Source organism: Ruditapes philippinarum, unplaced genomic scaffold (genome assembly GCF_026571515.1).
Source record: "Ruditapes philippinarum isolate M1 unplaced genomic scaffold, ASM2657151v2 ctg5099_1_1_1_1, whole genome shotgun sequence".
In the NCBI taxonomy this organism is placed as follows: domain Eukaryota; kingdom Metazoa; phylum Mollusca; class Bivalvia; order Venerida; family Veneridae; genus Ruditapes; species Ruditapes philippinarum.
In genome coordinates this window covers 27,944-50,884 of record NW_026865797.1, presented here as the reverse complement: position 1 = coordinate 50,884, position 22,941 = coordinate 27,944, and the positions used below count along the sequence as shown (strand labels likewise).

The 22,941-nt window shown below is 32.6% G+C and overlaps 1 pseudogene; it reads left to right on the top strand.

The window, feature by feature from the left end:
- The window catches only part of LOC132730369 (centrosomal protein POC5-like), a 36,739-nt pseudogene that overhangs the window by 3,234 nt on the left and 10,564 nt on the right, over positions 1-22,941 (top strand).

Genomic DNA, 22,941 nt, shown 5'->3' with positions numbered 1-22,941 from the left:
TATTAACTATTAAATATTAACTATGCTTATGCATTTTCAAAAAATACTAAAGCAATGAGGTATATCTTATTTCAATGTGCACAAATGTTTAAGAATTTCTCTGTATGAGAATTAAGTAAATTTGTGACAATATTTATTACCCAGTATGTATTTTTTCAAGAAAAGATGTGGAATAGAAAAGTATTGAGATTTAATAATATACCTTTTCAGGATTAATACTGCACATCATTATTAAACACTGCCGCTATTTCTCACACTTATGTCCAAGTCTGCAAATTATTTATGTATAATGTAATTATACCCCCGCACAACAAAGTTGTAAGGGGGGTATACTGGAATCAGCTCGTCCGTCCGTCCAGCCGTCCGTCCGGCCGTCCGTCCGTCGGTTTTTCCTTGTCCGCCCAATAACTTAAGATTCCTTTGACCCTTAGTCTTCATATTTGGCATGGAGGTTAGTCATGATTAGTAGATGACCCCTATTGATTTTGAGGTCACTAGGTCAAAGATCAAGGTCACAGGGGCCTTGACTTCAAAAAGCTTGTCCGCCCAATAACTTAAGATTCCTTTGACCCTTAGTCTTCATATTTGGCATGGAGGTAAGTCATGATTAGTAGATGACCCCTATTGATATTAAGGTCACTAGGTCAAAGGTCAAGGTCACAGGGGCCTTGACTTCAAAAAGCTTGTCCGCCCAATAACTTAAGATTCCTTTGACCCTTAGTCTTCATATTTGGCATGGAGGTTAGTCATGATTAGTAGATGACCCCTATTGATTTTGAGGTCACCAGGTCAAAGGTCAAGGTCACAGGGGCCTTGACTTCTAAAAGCTTGTCCGCCCAATAACTTAAGATTCCTTTGACCCTTAGTCTTCATATTTGGCATGGAGGTTAGTCATGATTAGTAGATGACCCCTATTGATTTTGAGGTCACCAGGTCAAAGGTCAAGGTCACAGGGGCCTTGACTTTAAAAAGCTTGTCCGCCCAATAACTTAAGATTCCTTTGACCTACAGTCGTCATATTTGGCATGGAGGTTAGTCATGATTAGTAGATGACCCCTATCGATTTTGAGGTCACCAGGTCAAAGGTCAAGGTCACAGGGACTTTGACTTCAAAAACTTTGTCTGCCCAATAACTTTAGATTCCTTTGACCCACAGTCTTCATATTTGACATGGATGTTGATCATGATTAGTAGATGACCCCTTTTGATTTTGAGGTCACTGGATCAAAGGTCAAGGTCATAGGGACTTTGACTTCAAAAAGTTTGTCCACCCATTAACTTAGATTCCTTTGACCCACAGTCTTCATATTTGGTATGGATGTTGATCATGACTATAAGGTGACCCCTATTGATTTTGAGGTCACTGGGTCAAAGGTCAAGGTCACAGGGACCTTGACAAAAAAAAGATTTTCTTCTCAATTGCTAAAGAATGTCCTGTCCGCAATGTATTGATTTTGACATTTTCACATTTGAAGCATGTAGAATACATAACTTAGCAATGCACTGGCTTAGTAACCTCAGATTTGGCAGGGAGGTTGTCCTTGAGCTCTAAATGGCCACTGTTGATTCTGACAAAGTGGTATGCGGGGGTATTCTCGCCATGATAGTGGCAGTTCTAGTTTTAGATTGTTCCATTGAAAACACAACACATACATGTAAAATAACAAATGATTATGATTGACCCTGTTCAGCTGTACAAAACTACTGATTGTACCATTTAGTCCTATTTAATCAAATTGATTTAATTTGTTTAATTTGCAGGAAATGAAAAAGATCTACTAACATGCCATTTAAACAATATAAACAATCATTAAAAAGAAATCATTGAATAATTTATATTTTACAGATTATACATGTATAGATTATAAAGAATTATCAGAAAAACAAATGCATGAAGTTGAAAATATAAAAACAACCTTGATCTCTTGTTACAAATGTTAATAGTTTGATATATAACCTGTTTCTGCATTAATGTAACTTAAGGTTAATAAATACCTGATTCTGTTGTATATCTCCTTGTCCCAGGTGATTCTGATTAATGTTATCATACCAATACTTAAACACTTTAAAATCTTAAACAAAACAATATCTTCAAAACTGCTAAAATATCATTACATCCTCTGTAATTTGCTCTCTCTTTGCTGACCCAGATATCTTAGAATTCAAATTTTACAACAGTTACTGTAAAACTGGACAGGTCTATCATTATGTAAAGCAGGGTTAATCTACTCATCATTTAAATTTTCATTCTTTGAGCGTAAAAGAAAATATCAAATAGCTAAAAGATATATAGATTTTAAAAATCATTCCAAATTTTTGTACAAAAAGATTACAATGTCCTTCTAGACACATTCTGCATATGAAATTTATTATGTTATCTCTCCCCAAAATAATCACATGGAACAGCCTGATCTGTCGGAATGACCAGGGAGTAAATTAGTCATGCACTGATGGTCAATGAATTTTATCAAGGCTCTGATGTGTGTAGCATAAAATCTCAGTGGATGTAGTATTTATTTTCCTAAATAAAAGCAATATATATTGATTAATTTAATATAGAATATATATGAGATTATTTCATGCACTGTTTTTGTTTTGTTTATTTATTTATTTATTGTTATCCAAAAACATGAATTCTTAGAATTTAAAAATGGCAAGCAATGCAATCCCATCTTGATTATTATGGTGTCTGAATGATTGAATCACAGACTTTAATTAATTTATAGTTAAACTTAAAGCCTGTAATTAAATGGATATTATTTCATTGTACATAACTTCATGTAGATTTATTGAAATAATAATATGTATTTAACAATCAATTCATTTACTTCTTTTGCACAGACATTTTTTCTGAGATACCCTTTTCCAACTACATGAAATGTATAAAGTGTCAAATTTCAAATCATTTACAGTAACTTGCATTGAAATAAATGATGATTTTATATTTTCTGTGTAAATTTACAATACTGAGCTGAATATATAAAATAACTAATAACTAATAATAAACTTTAGCGTGATAATCTAATTTAAACTAGTTAATTATCACTGATACTATCATTTTTGGAATTTTTTTTTAATGTGTACACTTTTGACAAAAAAATTCTAAGTGTTTCCATTATACTTTAACTTCTAAGTGTAGATTTGTACAAAAAATTTCTAAGTGTCTACTAATTGCAAGCTTGCGGCATTGCAAGCTTACATCAAATGTTTGCAAGCTTGCATGAATTTTAAACAAGCTTGCAATATATTTCAAAAGTCATCGCAAGCTTGCGCAAGCTTGTTGCACTAAGCATGCAGCAACCTTGTATTTAAGCTGTAAGCTTGCGGCAAGCTTGTCGCAGGCATGCATTTTGGTTTGGGAATTTTGAAGCAATTGATGTCACCCCTATTTAACCTCAGATTTATTTAACATAAAAATGTATTTTAGAGCTTTTTGAAGCAACTGATGTCACCCCTATTTAACCTCAGATTTATTTAACATAAAAATGTATTTTAGAGCTTTCTGAAGCAACTGATGTCACCCCGATTAATGTTAGACCGTCTCCTAGAGATACCCATCCTAAATCAAGGAACCAGCCTCCAGCATCAAATGACCGGTTCCCTGATTATGAGCCACAAACTACACCAAGAGAAAAGCTTCCTGATTTTGGAGGCCAGTCACCAATCCTAGACGAAGAGAGACCACATGGTAATGTTGCTAATTTGTTACATGATCCCTGAATAGATTTGGTTATTATACCAATTATGATTCAATTTAACTTTTGTTATATGACTTGATTCCGTTTAATTTGCATTATATGACATGATTTAATTTAACTTGTGTTATATGACATGATTCAGTTTAATTTGCATTATATGACATGATTTAATTTAACTTGTGTTATATGACATGATTCAGTTTAATTTGCATTATATGACATGATTTAATTTAACTTGTGTTATATGACATGATTCAGTTTAAAGTGCATTATATGACATGATTTAATTTAACTTGTGTCATATGATATGATTCAGTTTAATTTGCATTTTATGACATGATTTAATTTTACTTGTGTTATATGACATGATTCAGTTTAAAGTGCATTATATGACATGATTTAATTTAACTTGTGTTATATGACGTGATTCAGTTTAATTTGCATTATATGACGTGATTTAATTTAACTTGTGTTTTATGACATGATTCAGTATAATTTGCATTTTATGACATGATTTAATTTTACTTGTGTTATATGACATGATTCAGTTTAAAGTGCATTATATGACATGATTTAATTTAACTTGTGTTATATGACATGATTCAGTTTAATTTGCATTATATGACATGATTTAATTTAACTTGTGTTATATGACATGATTCAGTTTAATTTGCATTATATGACATGATTTAATTTAACTTGTGTTATATGACATGATTCAGTTTAATTTGCATTATATGACATGATTTAATTTAACTTGTGTTATATGACATGATTCAGTTTAATTTGCATTATATGACATGATTTAATTTAACTTGTGTTATATGACATGATTCAGTTTAATTTGCATTTTATGACATAATACAATTTGTGTTATAGATAATTTCATTTAAGTTTTGTTGCATCAGACCTGATTAATTTTAATTTGCATTATATGACATGATTCAATTTACATGTGTTATTTGTAAGGCTCCCACGTTTACAATTTTTTGTAAACGTTTACACTACTGCTAAGAACCGAAACGATACCGTTTAAAAGTGGTACCTCTATGTACTATACACACCATGTATTTGAGTCGCCAAATGATGTCTTTCTTTCTATTTTTAATACATATACAAATAAAGAATGTGCAAGGCTCATCACGATTGAGTCCGCACACATTTTTTGCATTTCAACCCCATTTTTTACCAAAAATGTATTATGTCACTAGCAATTTTGCACGGTAATGCTGTGTGGAGGGTTGTAAACACCCATTTTCCGTTTGTTTACTTTGGAATAAACCACTAGAATTGATAAAATCCATGATTACAGGCAATGATTAAGAAATTTTGTAAGACAATATGGTCATTTCGATTAAACTGTAAACAATATCGCAAACATTTATGAATGAAAATCGAAACGAATCCGTTTAAACGTGTTATCGTGGGGGCCTTAGTTATATGACATTATTAAATTGGCTTTTAAGTATGACATGAATAAGTATGAGTTAAGACAATTTTTAGGCCGGCTATTTGAAGAATAGCTGGGCTATCCTACTTACGTAGGCATCAGCATAGGTGTAACACTTGTTTAAGTTTTATATGCCACATCATGTCTCATTAACTATTAATGCTACTAATTTGCTTGTAATTTCATAAACCTGTATTTGAGAGTTTAATAGGAGGTCTCTATCTAATGACCTTCAGTGCTGGCATGGCCTGAGTGGTTAACACGTCGGACCAGTAATCTAATGATTGCTTGCCGCATGAGTTCAAACACCGTCAGGGGCAAGTCGTTGTTTCCTTGAGCAAGAAACTTTACACTCATTGCTCATTCCAGGAACGGATTTTAAATAGTGTCTTTAAGCTTAAAGCTTCCTACACAATCAAACTAAAGTAAATTCTGTATAAACCAACTTTTGTATGAATTTACAATAGCTCTTTTTGAACTTAGAATTTAATTTTTTGGTTAAAGTTTTGCATGCAACATCAATCTTCAAAACTATTGAAGCTTTCCACAAAACACTTAGTACCTATCTAACCGGAGGTCACTGTCAGAGGCTGATCATTTTTACATGGATTTTAAGCCCCTGATTGAACATTGAAAAACAGAATTGTTAAAGTTTTGTGTGCAGCATGTATTTTCAATGCAAATGGGAGGGTTTCATTTATGACTTAATGCATGTCTGTAGGATTATAATTGGAGGTCACTATAAAAGGCCAATAACTCTAGCATGGATTTTGACTGAATTGTTGACAAGTTGTTTATATTTTACAGATCCTATACCCAGTCATTATTTTGCAAGAATACCATCAACAGTCTCAGATTTGAATGGAAACAACAATAAGGTAAAAGCATTTGAAATTTTATTTAAATGATAACTCCTTGATATTAAACTTAATTAGTTGAAGGAAATGATAACTCTTTGATCTTAAGCTTTGCTAATTGAAGGAGATGATAACTCCTTGATCTTTAGCTTGACTAATTGAAGGATGTGATAACTCCTTAATCTAAAGCTTGACTAATTGAAGGATATGATAATTTCTTGATCTTTAGCTTGAATAATTGAAGGATGTGATAACTCCTTGATCTTAAGCTTGATTAATTAAAGGATATGATAACTCCTTGATCTTAAGCTTGACTAATTGACGTATATGATAACTCCTTGATCTTAAGCTTGATTAATTAAAGGATATGATAACTCCTTGATCTTAAGCTTGACTAATTGAAAGATATGATAACTCCTTGATCTTAAGCTTGACTAATTGAAGGATATGATAACTCTTTGATCTTTAGCTTGACTAATTGAAGGATATGATAACTCCTTGATCTTAAGCTTGACTAATTGAAGGATATGATAACTCCTTGATCTTAAGCTTGACTTATTGAAGGATATGATAACTCCTTTATCTTAAGCTTGACTAATTGAAGGATATGATAACTCCTTGATCTTAAGCTTGACTAATTGAAGGATATGATAACTCCTTGATCTTAAGCTTGACTAATTGAAGGATATGATAACTCCTTGATCTTAAGCTTGACTTATTTAAGGATATGATAACTCCTTTATCTTAAACTTGACTTATTGAAGGATATGATAATTCCTTGATCTTAAACTTGACTTATTGAAGAATATGATAACTCCTTTATCTTAAACTTGACTTATTGAAAGATATGATAACTCCTTGATCTTTAGCTTGACTTATTTAAGGATATGATAACTCTTTTACATTACGCTTGACTTATTGAAGGATATGATAACTCCTTTATCTTAAGCTTGACTGATTTAAGGATATGATGACTCTTTGATCTTGAGCTTGACTAATTGAAAGATATGATAACTCCTTGATCTTTAGCTTTAAGTTTGACTTATTTAAGGATATGATAACTCCTTGATATTAAGCTTGACTTATTTAAGGATATGATAACTCCTTTATCGTAAGCTTGACTAATTGAAGAATATGATAACTCCTTGATCTTTAGCTTGACTTATTTAAGGATATGATAACTCTTTTATCTTAAGCTTGACTTATTGAAGGATATGATAACTCCTTTATCTTAAGCTTGACTTATTTAAGGATATGATAACTCCTTGATCTTGAGCTTGACTAATTGAAAGATATGATAACTCCTTGACCTTTAGCTTGACTTATTTAAGGATATGATAACTCTTTTATATTACGCTTGAATTATTGAAGGATAAAATAACTCATTGATCTTAAGTTTGACTTATTTAAGGATATGATAACTCCTTGATATTAAGCTTGACTTATATAAGGAAATGATAACTCCTTTATCGTAAGTTTGACTAATTGAAAGATATGATAACTCCTTGATCTTAAGCTTGAATAATTGAAGGATATCATAACTTCTTTATCTTAAGCTTTTTTCAGCAACTTACAAACAACTGTTATAGATTTATTGATTGATGATTTTTTTCCCTCATATTATTTTCCAGCAGCTTACAAACAACTTGTATTTAAGAAATAATATATCCCAAACAGTGATTTTATAGCAAAATAATTTTTTTTGCTTTGAGTTTAGATGCCAGAAATTATATCATGAGGGTGTAAACCTTGTATTAATTGATATTGATTTTTTTTTTGTATTTTCCAGCAGGTAAGAAACAACTTGTATTGATTGATAGTTGATTTTTTTCCAGCAATTGATTGATTGATCATTGTTTCGTATTGATTGATTGATCATTGTTTTGTATTGATTGATCATTATTTTGTATTGATTGATTGATCATTGTTTCGTATTGATTGATTGATCATTGTTTTGTATTGATTGATCATTATTTTGTATTGATTGATTGATTGATCATTGTTTCGTATTGATTGATTGATCATTGTTTCATATTGATTGATTGATTGATTGATCATTGTTTTGTATTGATTGATTGATCATTATTTCGTATTGATTGATTGATGATTATTTCGTATTGATTGATTGATTGATCATTGTTTCGTATTGATTTATTGATCATTGTTTTGAATTTTTTCAGTAACTAACAACAAACTGGTATAGATAGATTGATTGATGATATTTTCATGTTTTTGTATTTTGCCGCAGGTAACTGGAGAATATGAGAAAGTATACAAAGCAACAGTAGATCCTGATGTAGCTAAGATGGAGAATATGATGGACCAATGGTGCCTAGACCTAAAGAGAAATGTTCTTGTATGTTAAATCTTTTAATCATCTTATTATTAATATACTATGCTCAAATTTTATATCTAACAATATTAATAATTGCTACACAGTCTCTTAGTATGTATAAAATAAACATGTTTGTAATTCATTTAAGGTAGATATGATATGTTTTGATTTCTACACATTATAATTTTATGTGGTCACCATATGAATATATAGTGTCATTTAAAAAAAAAACTGGCAGTTTTTTTTTAAGAAAAGACCAATTTTACTTGACCCGTAATATGGAATGCAGCATGCAATACATAGTGTATTCATTATTTTATTTAAATTAAACATACTCACTCTCAGTAAGAATTTCATGGATTTCAATGCAGTTGAAAATATTTTACCAAAAGATGAACAAAGTATATCTTTAAAGATTTAGATTCAAATGTTTTTATTGCATACCCATGCCGCTAAATTTGTGACTCAGTAATAATGTAGATATATTTTGATGATGATTTTGAAATGAGACTAAATGACCATAAATTACATAAACAATAAGGAAACCCCTTGTAGACACCTCAAATACACCAGTTCGCTCTGTATATTTTAATTAGTAAAACCGACAGATGGTATCCTTATCTTCTATTTTTAGAAACAAACAACACTTACTCATTATAAATATCTCCCTGAACGCTGTTTTAAATAACTTAAAGGTTGAACTGTGATATGATGCACTTTTTCAAGATAAAATTACAGAAATACTAAGTTTGAAAAAAAACACAGAATTGTCTTTCCAGCAGAAAGTAAAAGCTGAATGCGGCTTTAAATCACCTACATAAATCAAATCTGGAGACATGCTGCTGTAAAGTTTCATAAAATTTTGAAGAAATGCTACTTCACAATGTCAGAATAATCACAGTTTCACTGTAGATAGTTTTTTTTTTACAACGAGTCAGCGATACACTAAAGTGTATCATATTTCAATGTACAGTTTCATTTATAAACCTGTTGCTGGGAGTATAAAATATGTATACATGTTTAAATGTCAAATCGTTTCAGCTAGCAAATATGCGCGTTTAGAGAGAGATTTTACATCAGTTAGGAGACACACGCTTATAGTGTGAGGGGTTATTTTTTTTATTGGGAAGAGAATTTTGTTGTTTTTAAGAGAATTTTGTTGTTTTGAAGTCAGTTTTGTTGGTTTGTTGAAGTGGTTGAATATAATTGTGGTGATCTTAATTGATCAGGGTTTATTGGTTGTAATTTGTTGTTTTGGTTGTTGAGTTATATCTGTTTGTGAAGATATAATTGGTTGATATTGGTTGAATGTTTGGTATTATATCAAGATTATATTAGTTGCTGCTTTGTTTTGAGGATATATGTAAATATTGGGTGCTTTAGTTTAAGTTGTTTTCTGATGCTGATTAGATTGTGTGAAGTTAATATTGTTGGATGAATATTTGTGGTTTATACCGTATCTTAGAGTTGTAAAAATATTCTTTTTTTGTGTTCTTCATTTTGTGGTGATTTTATTGTTGTTTGGTCATAAGTTGTTAGAGCTTGGGCTCGCCAGGTGTCTTGTTTCGTATAAAAGACGTATACGTGAAAAGATATTTCATATAAGTGGCTGATAAATGATGTGTGTTTGTTTTGGGTGTAAATAATGATCAGAGTTCTTTGTTTTGGGTGTAAATAATAGTCTGAGTTTGTTGTTTAAATGTATATATTGATTTGAGATAGAAAAGGATAAAAATACCTAAAAAAAAGATAGTGTTAACTAAACAATTACATGCTAGTTTTCCAACTGAGAATATTTCACTTTTATGTCAGGCGGTGCTGCCCAGCCTCCATATCTTGGAAATTGGTTCTAGTATTTATTACTAAATCTTTTCTTAGATTAAATAACATCAAGGCAGACATTTTCTCCTGACAATTTGGGGGCTCGTCCGGGATATTCTCTTTAAGTTGGAATCTTTTCTGGCAAAATATTGTTTGTTAAACTTTGATAAAAATTTTGTTAAACTTTAAATCATTTACGATCTGTTGGTAAAATGTAGCAGTGTAAAATGCTGTTAGGCAAAAATCGATAAATCTGTTGTAGTGTTATACAAGTAAACTCTCTGTACAATAGAGTTTAAGTAGAGAGTTATATGTATAGAAGCGGTGACGGGCTGTGTTTAAAAGTTTATTTATACTGAAGAAGTTATTGCATTTTAGCAGGAGAGCACCCTTTGTTGAATACTGTTTATACGGTGATAGAATTAAGTGGTTTTTGGGAGACATTTGTTTCGATAGTTTGAATCATTGTGTTAATAAGTTTATATCGATGATAAAGATATAACTTATAATTTGTTGAAGTTATAAACATCAGTAAATTGATAAAAGTTTATAATCGGTGTTCAGTGGGTGATTATTCATAAAAGTGTATGTAATAGTTGAATAGATAGTTTTTGCTGCCGGTGCTCAGTTGGTTGTTTTATTAAAGTTTACATTGTTGTTAAACACTACAGGAAGATAGTTATCGGTGCCCTGGTTGTTACTGTTGATACAAGTTCATTGTCGGTGCCCGGTAGGTGCCATTGTTATATAGAGATTAGATTTGGAATAACGATTGTCGGTGCTACAGGGGTACACCATTTTGTTGAGTAATAAGCATTTACTTAACGGGTTTCGTAGAAGTTGATTAATTTATTGAATAGTAATCCATTATTAAGTAATTATGGATTATGATAAATGGGTACCATTGGGAGAGAGGCTTGGGTTGAAGGACGGGGAGTTACGTGATTATGTTCAAAAGAAAGAATCAGAATATCTTGATAGAGAAGAGAGAAATATTAGACGTGAAGAAGATAAACGGCGATTTGAGGCCGAGCGTAAGGCAAAAGAAGATGAACGTGAGGAAGAGCGACGGCGTTTTGAGGCCGAGCGTCTAGAAAAGGAGGCCGAACGTGAGGAAAAGAAACGTTTATTTCAAGCTGAAGTAGAGATGAAAATGAAAGAGCAAGAAATAGAATTAATGAAGTTAAAAATTGAGGCTGGGGATCGCCTTGATACCCCACCTAGCACCGGTTTGAGGCCAAGATTGCCTAAATTTGAAGAGTCAAAAGATGACATAGATGCTTATATAGAGCGTTTTGAAAGATTCTCTATCAGTCAAGGATGGAAAGAAGACACATGGGCAATAAGCTTAAGTTCGTTATTAACGGGGAAAGGTCTTGAAGTTTACACTAGTATGCCTCCTGAGCAAGCATCAGACTATCAAGAATTAAAAACAGCAGTTTTGAAAAGATACCAATTAACAGAAGACGGTTTCAGAAATAAATTTAGAGAGAGTAAGCTGGAACAAGGGGAGACTGTAAATCAATTTATGGCTCGCTTAGATAGGTACTTTAGCAGATGGACAGAAATGGCCGACGCTGCGGATACAGTAGATAAATTGAAAGATCTTATTATTAGAGAGCAATTTGTCAAAGTTTGTTCAACAGAGCTAGCTCTTTTTCTAAAGGAACGAAAGCCAAAGGATCGTAGAGATGTCATCTCTTTGGCTGAACAATACTTAGAGGCTCATGGCGGTACAATTACAAATAGTAAAAACTCAAAAATTGCCAGCTTTTCAAATAAATTACCAATACGCCTTAATCAAGGTAATTTATCGAAACCAATACAGCACTATCACAGAGAAAATAGAAAAGTTACATGCTTCATATGTAATAGAGAGGGTCATGTGGCCAGAGATTGTCGAGATCAGACTAAGAAAAGATATGGGGCTGCTGCAATGTCATATGGAGAGCAAAATAGAAATTACTTTAAAACAAATCGGGATTCTTCACCAAGGAACTGGCGTAGTAGGCCTGGAGAAAATAGACGTGATGGTAGATCAGATGATAAGAAAGTATCGGGGTTATGTATGTCAATTTCTCCAACAAGTTCTTACGATGGCTGTATTGAAGAGGGGAAACTTAAATTAGCCAATGGTAATTCTGTGCCTGTCATTACAAGTAGCTGTACAATTGAATCATTAGAAGGTGAACGTCAATTGGATCTGAAACTAGGATATGTTGGTAATCAAGAGGTGAAAGTTCTTAGAGACACTGGTTGCGAGTTAGCAGTAGTTAGAAAGAAGTTAGTGGAAGAAGATCAAATGCTGAATAAAAATTGTGTCATGATAGCAATAGATGGTCGGGCCAGGTTGGTACCTATGGCAAAAATAGACATTGATACACCTTATTATAAGGGTAAAATAGAAGCTATGGTTTTAGAGTCAGCAATTTGTGACTTAGTCTTGGGCAATATTCAGGGTGTACTTGATAAGCCAAATGAGAAGTGGGTTAGCCGAGAAGTAACAAATATAGCTGCTGTTGTTACTAGAGCACAGGCAGAAAAAGAGAAGAAAGCAATGAAACCTCTTAAAGTTCCAAAGGTCGAAGATAATGAAATTACGGAAGATGTTCTTTAGAAAGAACAACCAAGTTACAATACTTTACAGCGAATGTGGCAGTATGATAGAGAAAATAAATCATGAAAACAAAAAGTGGTAACAAATTTAGATATGAAGTGGAAAAAGATGTGTTGTATAGAATATTTGAGACGGTGAAAGGTGATTTGAAGTCTGAAACAAGACAAATAGTTGTTCCTAGTAAATATCACAAAAGAGTTATGTCATTAGCTCATGAATCTATAGTGGGTGGTCATTTGTCTGTACGCAAGACTTTAGACAGGATACAGTCTAGTTTTCACTGGCCAGGTATTTCTAGTGATATAACTAGATTTTGTCGTTCCTGTGATATTTGTCAGAAGACGGTGCCCAGGGGTAGACTTCAGAAAGCTCCTTTAGGTGAAATGCCTATTATTGATACTCCGTTCCAGAGAATTGCGGTTGATTTGATAGGGCCAATAACGCCTGTATCGGAAAAGGGAAATAGGTACATATTAACTGTAGTTGATTATGCTACACGTTACCCAGAAGCTGTTGCTTTACCAAGAATTGAGACTGAAAATATAGCTGAAGCATTGTTAGATATTTTTGCAAGAGTAGGTTTCACATCGGAAATACTTAGTGATAGGGGTAGTCAGTTCACGTCACAACTTATGGAAGAAGTTTGTAGACTAGTATCACTAAAACTGTTGTTTACGACCCCATACAATCCAAAATGTAATGGTCTTTGTGAGAGAATGAATGGTATTTTAAAAAAGTATGTTGAAGAAAATGTGCCAAGAAAGACCTAAGGATTGGGATAGATATTTGTCTGCGGTTCTCTTTGCATACAGAGAAGTCCCTCAGTCAAGTACAGGGTTCTCACCATTTGAACTTCTATATGGAAGAACTGTTAGAGGTCCCATGCAAGCACTAAAAGAATTATGGACAGAGACAGAAGTACCAGAGACACGTAATACGTATGAGTACGTACTAGATTTGAGAAATAGATTAGAACAAACATGCAAGATTGCTAGAGAGAATCTCAGCAACTCACAAGAAGAGTATAAACATCATTATGATAAGAAAACACGACCAAGAAGTCTTAAGAAAGGAGACAAAGTTTTATTGCTCCTGCCTTCAACACACAATAAACTTATGTTACAATGGAAAGGTCCATTTGTTGTAAGTGAAGCAGTTAACAAGTTTGATTACAAAGTTAAAGTAGGTGATAGAATTTGGATGTACCACATAAATCTTCTGAAGAAATACAAAGAAAGAGAAGATAGAATTTGTGCGAGTGTAGCTGTAATAGAAGCTGAAAATAATGACGATACCGGGGTAGTTGATGATGAAAATCTTTTAGAACTAGTAGACACACAGGGTGAAGAGACGTACAGAGATGTTAATGTAAATGATCAATTAACACTTGAACAAAAATCAGAAGTAAATGCGTTGCTTCAAGAATTTGAGGATATTTTTACTGACGTTCCTGGAACTACAGATCTTGAATCTCACAAGATTGAGTTGACTGACAAAACACCTATTCGTGTTAGACAATATACGATACCATATGCAAAAAGGACAGCGGTAGAGGATGAAATTAAGAAAATGCTTGAATGTGGTATCATTGAACCAGCAAATTCTGATTATAATTCTCCAATTGTTTTGGTGAAGAAAAAGGATAATACAAACCGCTTTTGTATTGACTTCAGACGACTCAACTCTGTAACAAAGTTTGATACAGAACCAATGGGTAATGTTGAGGATGTGATGGCAAAGCTGAAAGAAGATAAGTTCTTCACAAAAATTGATTTGACCAAAGGTTTTTGGCAAATACCAATTGAAGCAAAATCAAGACATCTCACAGCATTTTCTACAACAGAAGGTAGTTACCAATTCAGAAAGATGCCATTTGGAATGGTCAATTCTGGTGCAACATTTAATAGAATGATGCGGAAGTTGCTTTCCGGAGTGAATGATACTGATAACTATGTTGACGATGTGCTTGGACATACGGTTACATGGGAGAGACACATGAAGATGTTGAGACAATTGTTCGAAAGAATACGAAACGCAAATATCACAGTTAAGCCTTGTAAATGTATGATTGGATTTGAAAGTATACCATTTACCGGTCATGTTGTTGGCAAAGGACAAATGCAAATGGAAGATGACAAATTAGTCAAAATTAGAGACGCTATGCGACCAGAGTCAAAGAAGCAACTGAGATCATTTCTTTGTCTAGCTGGATACTACAGAAAATTCATTGCTTCATTTGCAGAAATTGCTTCACCATTGACAGATCTTACGAAGAAAGGACAGCCAATTAAAATCATATGGAAACCAGAACATGAAAAAGCCTTTACGAAATTGAAGCAAGTACTGACACGATCACCAATACTACGACTTCCAGACTTTTCAAAGTCATTTGTTTTGCAATGTGATGCCTCAGATACCGACGTTGGCGCGGTACTTCTTCAACAGTTTGATGATGGTCTGCTTCCAATAGCTTACGCGAGTAAGAAATTGTTGAAAAGAGAAAGAAACTACTCGGTTATCGAAAGGGAATGTCTTGCAATGGTATTTGGAATAAAGAAATTCAACAAATATTTGTACGGGAAAGAATTTGAGCTGCATACAGACCATGCTCCTTTAACGTATATTCAGAAATGTAAAGTTGAAAGTGGCCGCATAATGAGATGGGCATTATTTCTACAGAACTATAAGTTTAGAATAGTAGCTGTGAAAGGAAAGGACAACGTGTGTGCAGATTACCTAAGTAGACTCGATACTTGAAAAGAGACATTGTAGATTATTCATTTTGTTTGAAAACAGTGGAGTGTTTTCTTGAGTAGGGGGCTGTCAGAATAATCACAGTTTCACTGTAGATAGTTTTTTTTTACAACGAGTCCGCGATACACTAAAGTGTATCATATTTCAATGTACAGTTTCATTTATAAACCTGTTGCTGGGAGTATAAAATATGTATACATGTTTAAATGTCAAATCGTTTCAGCTAGCAAATATGCGCGTTTAGAGAGAGATTTTACATCAGTTAGGAGACACACGCTTATAGTGTGAGGGGTTATTTTTTTATTGGGAAGAGAATTTTGTTGTTTTTAAGAGAATTTTGTTGTTTTGAAGTCAGTTTTGTTGGTTTGTTGAAGTGGTTGAATATAATTGTGGTGATCTTAATTGATCAGGGTTTATTGGTTGTAATTTGTTGTTTTGGTTGTTGAGTTATATCTGTTTGTGAAGATATAATTGGTTGATATTGGTTGAATGTTTGATATTATATCAAGATTATATTAGTTGCTGCTTTGTTTTGAGGATATATGTAAATATTGGGTGCTATAGTTTAAGTTGTTTTCTGATGCTGATTAGATTGTGTGAAGTTAATATTGTTGGATGAATATTTGTGGTTTATACCGTATCTTAGAGTTGTAAAAATATTCTTTTTTTGTGTTCTTCATTTTGTGGTGATTTTATTGTTGTTTGGTCATAAGTTGTTAGAGCTTGGGCTCGCCAGGTGTCTTGTTTCGTATAAAAGACGTATACGTGAAAAGATATTTCATATAAGTGGCTGATAAATGATGTGTGTTTGTTTTGGGTGTAAATAATGATCAGAGTTCTTTGTTTTGGGTGTAAATAATATACTGAGTTTGTTGTTTAAATGTATATATTGATTTGAGATAGAAAAGGATAAAAATACCTAAAAAAAAGATAGTGTTAACTAAACAATTACATGCTAGTTTTCCAACTGAGAATATTTCACTTTTATGTCAGGCGGTGCTGCCCAGCCTCCATATCTTGGAAATTGGTTCTAGTATTTATTACTAAATCTTTTCTTAGATTAAATAACATCAAGGCAGACATTTCTCCTGACACACAAGCTTGATGAAACACGTTACAAATAGCTTTTGATTAACAGTGAGACTAAAAAAAGGATTGGAGCACCACACTAAATACTCTATTCCGGTATATACCGGGCAAGGCGCTTGAATCATAAAATGCTAAAATCTTGCCTTTTTACCCAACGGAATGAACTTTAATAGGTCTAATTCATCTTTTCACACCGATTTATGTACGATAATGAATGAAAAATATAAAAATCGGTGAAAAAACGATATTTGTCTATTTTGTGATCATGATTTCTGCAAGCGTCTAGAGGTACTGCTCCAATCCTGTATTGAGCTAAATCCTTTGATTAAGAAGGCATTGTTGTAGAATGATGCACACTGTTTGAGTTCAGATGTGCAGTATGAGTAAAGAAGAGTTTAGAAGGACATTAAGTGTTAAGTGATGAATGATTTAGCTTTTGAAGTATAAACCATAATTTTAATCTTCCAGCACAAGAACAATAGATATTCTAATAGAGTAAGAGTTTATAAGAATATGTTGTACAACATTGAGCAAAAAAGTGATTTTCATAATATCATTTAGTGAATTGATTAACGTTAACAAATTGCATGTAGATGTACTTTTCTTTTTTCTGTATTTTATACAAAGTCTTTAACAAACATAGTCATAAAGTGTGAAGTAAGTTTAAGAAATAACATATCCAAAACAGTGATTTTGTCGCTCAATAACATCACTGTTTGGAGTTCAGTTTATTAATTTTACTCTTTATTTTAATAAAGGCTGAGTTCAGTCAATCAAAAATCCGGATAGTGGAACAAGGCAGACTTCAACTGGTGAAAGAACAAGAAAAGTAAGCTAGTTATATATTATATGAAAGGCCTGCAAAATCAATTTTCCCTATTGCCCAGGTTGTCCCACAGCCTGTACGGACAAGTGAAGATTTTAAAGAATTAACTATGTAAATATCATACAGACAAGTTAAAAAAATGCTTCTTATAGAAACAGACAAGTATTTCAAAATCAGATTTTGCCGGCCTTTAACTGCTGAATATTATGTAAATTTTATGACTTATGATAAATCCGATATTTAAAGATCATTACCACCCTCTTGATTATGGTCAGTATTGTCTAATGACTGAGCATGTATGGTACTGAAACATGGGCTTAAAAAAATCTTGAACCAACTGAAATTCACGACATCAAAACTGACACATTTATGCCAATTTATGCCGGTGGTTTCATAACTACAAACATAAACGAACATTTTGGTATATAACATTGCTTGTTGCAATGACTGTCCCACCTACCCTATTTTTTATCAGGTTTTTCAGGTCATAGTCACTCTACCATAATGACTGAGCATGTATGGTACTGAAACATGGGTTAAAAAAATCTTGATCCAACTAAAATTCACGACATCATAACTGACACATTTGCCTGTCAATTTTTTTAAATTTTTTTTTCATGCTTTGAATATTTTGCATTGGTTGGGATAAACAATGTTGCACAAGCCAAAAAGGTATGACCGAGGTTTCAAATGGTACTAAATATTTTCCCCAATTTCGCAATTTTACATCGCAAAATTTCCCAAACTTGACTAGGTACTTTTCCCAAAATGGCCAGGAAAAGGACTGGCTACATTCTACTTCTAACCATAAAAGCTATCATAACAATGTAAACTTAACAAAACATTATCAAATTGGTCTCTACAGAAAAAAAAAATGGGAAAAGAAACTGACAGGGGTGGCATAGACCAAGAAAAAATAATAGAAAATTCTGGAAAAAAAAATTAGTAATCTTCCTTATTCTGATTCTATTATAGAAAAATTATTGAATGTCATGGAAAGTTTGAAAAAATATACTCAAAATATATGATAATGTATAAAAAACCTGAGTGAAGGCAATTTTTCTTATTTTCTTAAGAAATTTAACAGCAAACTTTTAAGAAACTTTTGCACAAGTTGCTGTTGAAACGGAAAGTTTTGATGAAGTTCTTAGAAAAAATAGGACGTGTGGCAACAGGCAGAAATTTCTTATGCTGCCCCTTTTACCTGGGCACCAACAATCTCGAATCTAATAATCATTTTTCCTTAAGAGAAGCTTTTTAAAAGCACTGAACTTAATCGATGACTCCTATGTCAGGCATTTTAACCAAACTTTACAGAACTCTTTGTCACCAAGTGCTGTGAAAGATTTGTTGTTAGTCCTTTTGAAAAAAGCAGGACATATTTAGATATTAGTCTGTATTTCAGGCATGCCTCTTTTACAAGATAAACTTGTAGAAGAAATAAATAGTTTAAAGGAATTACTAGCTACGTATGAAAAATCCATAGACAGGAGGATCAAGTAATCTCTAATCTGACGCATTGCAATGCAGAAACAGAAAGATAAAAAATGAAATGATTGAGAACATTCTGTGAGTGGAAGATGAAAACATAATGATTTCAAGAGAAGAGGTAACTTACATACAGATTTACTGACAGAGTATTTATTATAAAAAAACTTGGCAATAAGATTACATAAAAAATGGTTAAATTTCAGGCTGAAAAGTAGATTATTTTAGATTTTATTTTACCGGCGACATAAATCATGTCTTGGGACGGCCTCCGGGACAGGACACCTAATTTCCGGGACATTCCTGGATGAATGCTTTAATGTATAAAGTTATATTTTTTTCTGCTGCAAAAATTATAGTTTTATTTAAAAAAATGCTTCTTTAAAATTCGTGGGTATGAAAGAAATATGATAGTAAAACTGCCTTAAAAATGGGATGAGCACATGCATGAAATAATGCACGGAAGGGCTGTGGTCGTCCTCCACCAGTTAAGCCTGGAACGTTGGCCATATGACCTGTACTGCGTTGGTATGACGTAAAAACAAACTTAATATTTTTCAGACATTTTGTACCATGATAGCTAAGAAGCATCATCAAAGATGTTTACAAAGAAAAGTTTGGGATGCTTGGCACTCGGTTCATAGAGACAAAATGGAGGGTGCGTGTAGAAAAAGCGGCTGCCAGGCGAAGGCGCAAGAAGTTTGTATTCAGCTCACAAATAAATTATTGAGGCAAAACTGGCTTCTGTAAGTTAATTTACCAGTTATTTTTGTTACCTTCTTTCTAGTTAGTGCTTTCAATGTTGTACACAAATCTTCCGACAGTAATGTATAATATTAATTAATCATAAAAGGTATAATTATTGATGTAACATTATAAAATATGCGGGAAAAACATACAAAATAAGATTGTATATTGATATTGCAGATTAAAAGGCTGCTAATTTGTCTCAAGGCATTAAGGTTAGTGATCCTAAAGAAGATTTACAGTCCGACCCAAATGCTACTGGACATCGGCTGGTGGACTTCTGATTAATTAGCAGCCTAGATTTATCATAGTTGGAGTTCCTACCTCTTACACTGTAGAGGTACGGTCGGGAATCAGTTTAAAGTTATACGAAACTGTTTTTTTTTTTCTTGTTCAAATATTGTATAACTTCATACACCTCAAAGGGAAATTAAGTTCAAATGTTAAAGCATAAATAACAAATTATCAATGTAACCATTCAAAGGCCAGAGGCATGGAATCTTTTTAATATTATGGCTGACTTGGATGTAACTATAAAGCAAAGTCTAAAGTGCTTTGCACAATTTCTATTTGTGTAACAAAAATTTAAGAGCTTACAGGAAAAGAATCAAATTGTTTATACAATAATACATGTTTTTTAAGAAAAAATGTACTGGGTAAACGTTTACTGGTTACTGATATAATATGCATTTTTAAAATTTTTTAAATTTCTTTGCAACTACAGTAAAGATGGTCTTAGTGACCCCTGTAATATGGCGACATTCTGTCTTAGTGACCATAGTTTAGGTGCGGCCCAACAGTATTTAAATGGTCTGTATGTAGCGAATCTTCCCTGTCAAGTCTGTACAACGACCATAATTTAGTCCTCTGTTACGGTATACAAGCTGTGAAAGCGATTTTTGCAAGTGGAGTTCCTTGTATGGCGTTTAACAAAAAATTAATTCAAATCATAGCATAATGGGGCTTTAGGAAATAATACATGCAATGTTTATACTGTCTTGTTTTGATAGATGATATGTGGTATGTTTAATATATGGTTAATATAAATACAAAATATAATTAAATATGGTACTATCCTGCTTTTCAACAAAATCATGGTAAAATATTGGTAATATATATCCGAATTATGTAGAGACTGTTCACAGTGACTCCCTGTCTATAATGACCTTTTTTCTTTTCTTCCATCGAAGGTCACTGTAAACAGTTTTTACTGTATATGTATTCACTACATGAAATTAGTGGTTTGATGAAAACATAACAGTGCCTGTTCAAACAGACACTATATTTTTTATGACTAAACACTGATACAATCTTGAAGCATTATATTATATAGAAGTACAGTGATTTTCTACCTTTTATATAACAACAGGGCCTATGAAGGGCATTTTCCCATGAAACTTTCTTTAAAATCATGTAGTTTTCCCCAAAAATATGAAATTATGCAAGCAATGTACTTCCCAAATGAGCCATAAATGAGCAATGATTTAATCCAAAATTAATTTAAAAAATTCACTGCAGGCTCCCTGCATGGCTTTTTTCCAGGTTTGGGAAGGAGCCCCGATCTCATTTCTTTTTTTTTAAAAATATATGGTATGTTTGCAAAGCGGAAGAAATAAACTTGACGAAAATTCAATTTTTTGGGGAAAATACTGCATGATTTATAAAAAGTAAAAGCCGGCACTTAGTATTGAAGGAAAAAACACACTTCGATAAGTATAAACACACTTCGATAAGTAATCAGAATCGTATTTGTGTATATGTATATATAAACATAATAAACGAATGAATTATTTTTTTTTCTCATGTTATATTAAATTAGGCAAATGAAGAGTTTAGGAATGTGTGAAGGCGGAGGTAGCCCCAGATGCATAAAGAACGTGAACGATATGAAGAAATGATGAAAGAAAAGCGTTTCATGCGTGGAGTTTTGCGCCCTTAATCTTGAGGCGATGACAATATTTCATAACAATGAGGAAAAAGAGAACCCAAAAGACATAGGTTAAACTTTTTGACATTGATTTTTAAAGTTTGAAAAAAATTGGGGGAAACTAAGGCCATGTGACTGAAGTTGAGAAAATGTGAAACAAGAACCATGTGACTTGAAGTTGAGAAAATGTGAAAATAGGGAAGACTATTTGACTTTATGTAAAAAAATGTTGAAACAAGACCATGTGACTTAAAAAGCCACTCCCCCTCCAGATGGTAAAAGAAAAAAAGAAATGACATTTTCAAGTAAACCCGTAAATACTGATCCAGGTAGATTTATTGTATAAATCCATCTTAATTACCACATTGTTTCAAAGAAAGAGTGTTTGACAAAAAACGGTTAATATATCGGGTATTTCTTTTCCTGATCTACTACGGTACAACGGAGTAGCCAATATAAATAGGAAAGATGATTCATTTTAACGAATGAAAAAATATAAAAATCGGTGAAAAAAACGATATTTGTCTATTTTGTGATCATGATTTGTCTGCAAGCCGTCTAGAGGTACTGCTCCAATCCTGTATTGAGCTAAATCCTTGATTAAGAAAGGCATTGTTGTAGAATGAATGCACACTGTTTGAGTTCAGATGTGCAGTATGAGTAAAGAAAAGAGTTTAGAAGGACATTAAGTGTTAAAAGTGATGAATGATTTAGCTTTTGAAGTTTAAAAACCATAATTTTAAATCTTCCAGCACAAGAACAATAGATATTCTTAATAGAGTAAGAGTTATAAGAATAATGTTTTACAACATTGAGGCCAAAAAAAGTGGATTTTCTAATATCGATTTAAGTGAATTGATTAACGTTAACAAAATTGCATGTAGATGTACTTTTCTTTTTTCGTATTTTATACAAAGTCTTTAACAAACTATAGTCATAAAGTGTGAAGTTAAGTTTAAGAAATAACATATCCCAAAACAGTGGATTTTGCGCTCAATAACATTCATCTGTTTGGAGTTTCAGTTTATTAATTTTACTCTTTATTTTAATAAAGGCTGAGTTCAGTCAATCAAAAACCGGAATAGTGAACAGGCAGACTCAACGGGTGAAAGAACAACGAAAAAAGCTAAGCTAGTTATATATTATATGAAAGGCCTGCAAAATCAATTTTCCCTATTGCCCAGGTTGTCCCACAGCCTGTACGGACAAGTGAAAAATTTTAAAGAATTAAACTATGTAAATATCACCAGACAAGTTAAAAAAATGCTTTCTTTATAGAAACAGACAAGTATTTTCAAAATCAGATTTTGCCGGCCTTTAACTGCTGAAACT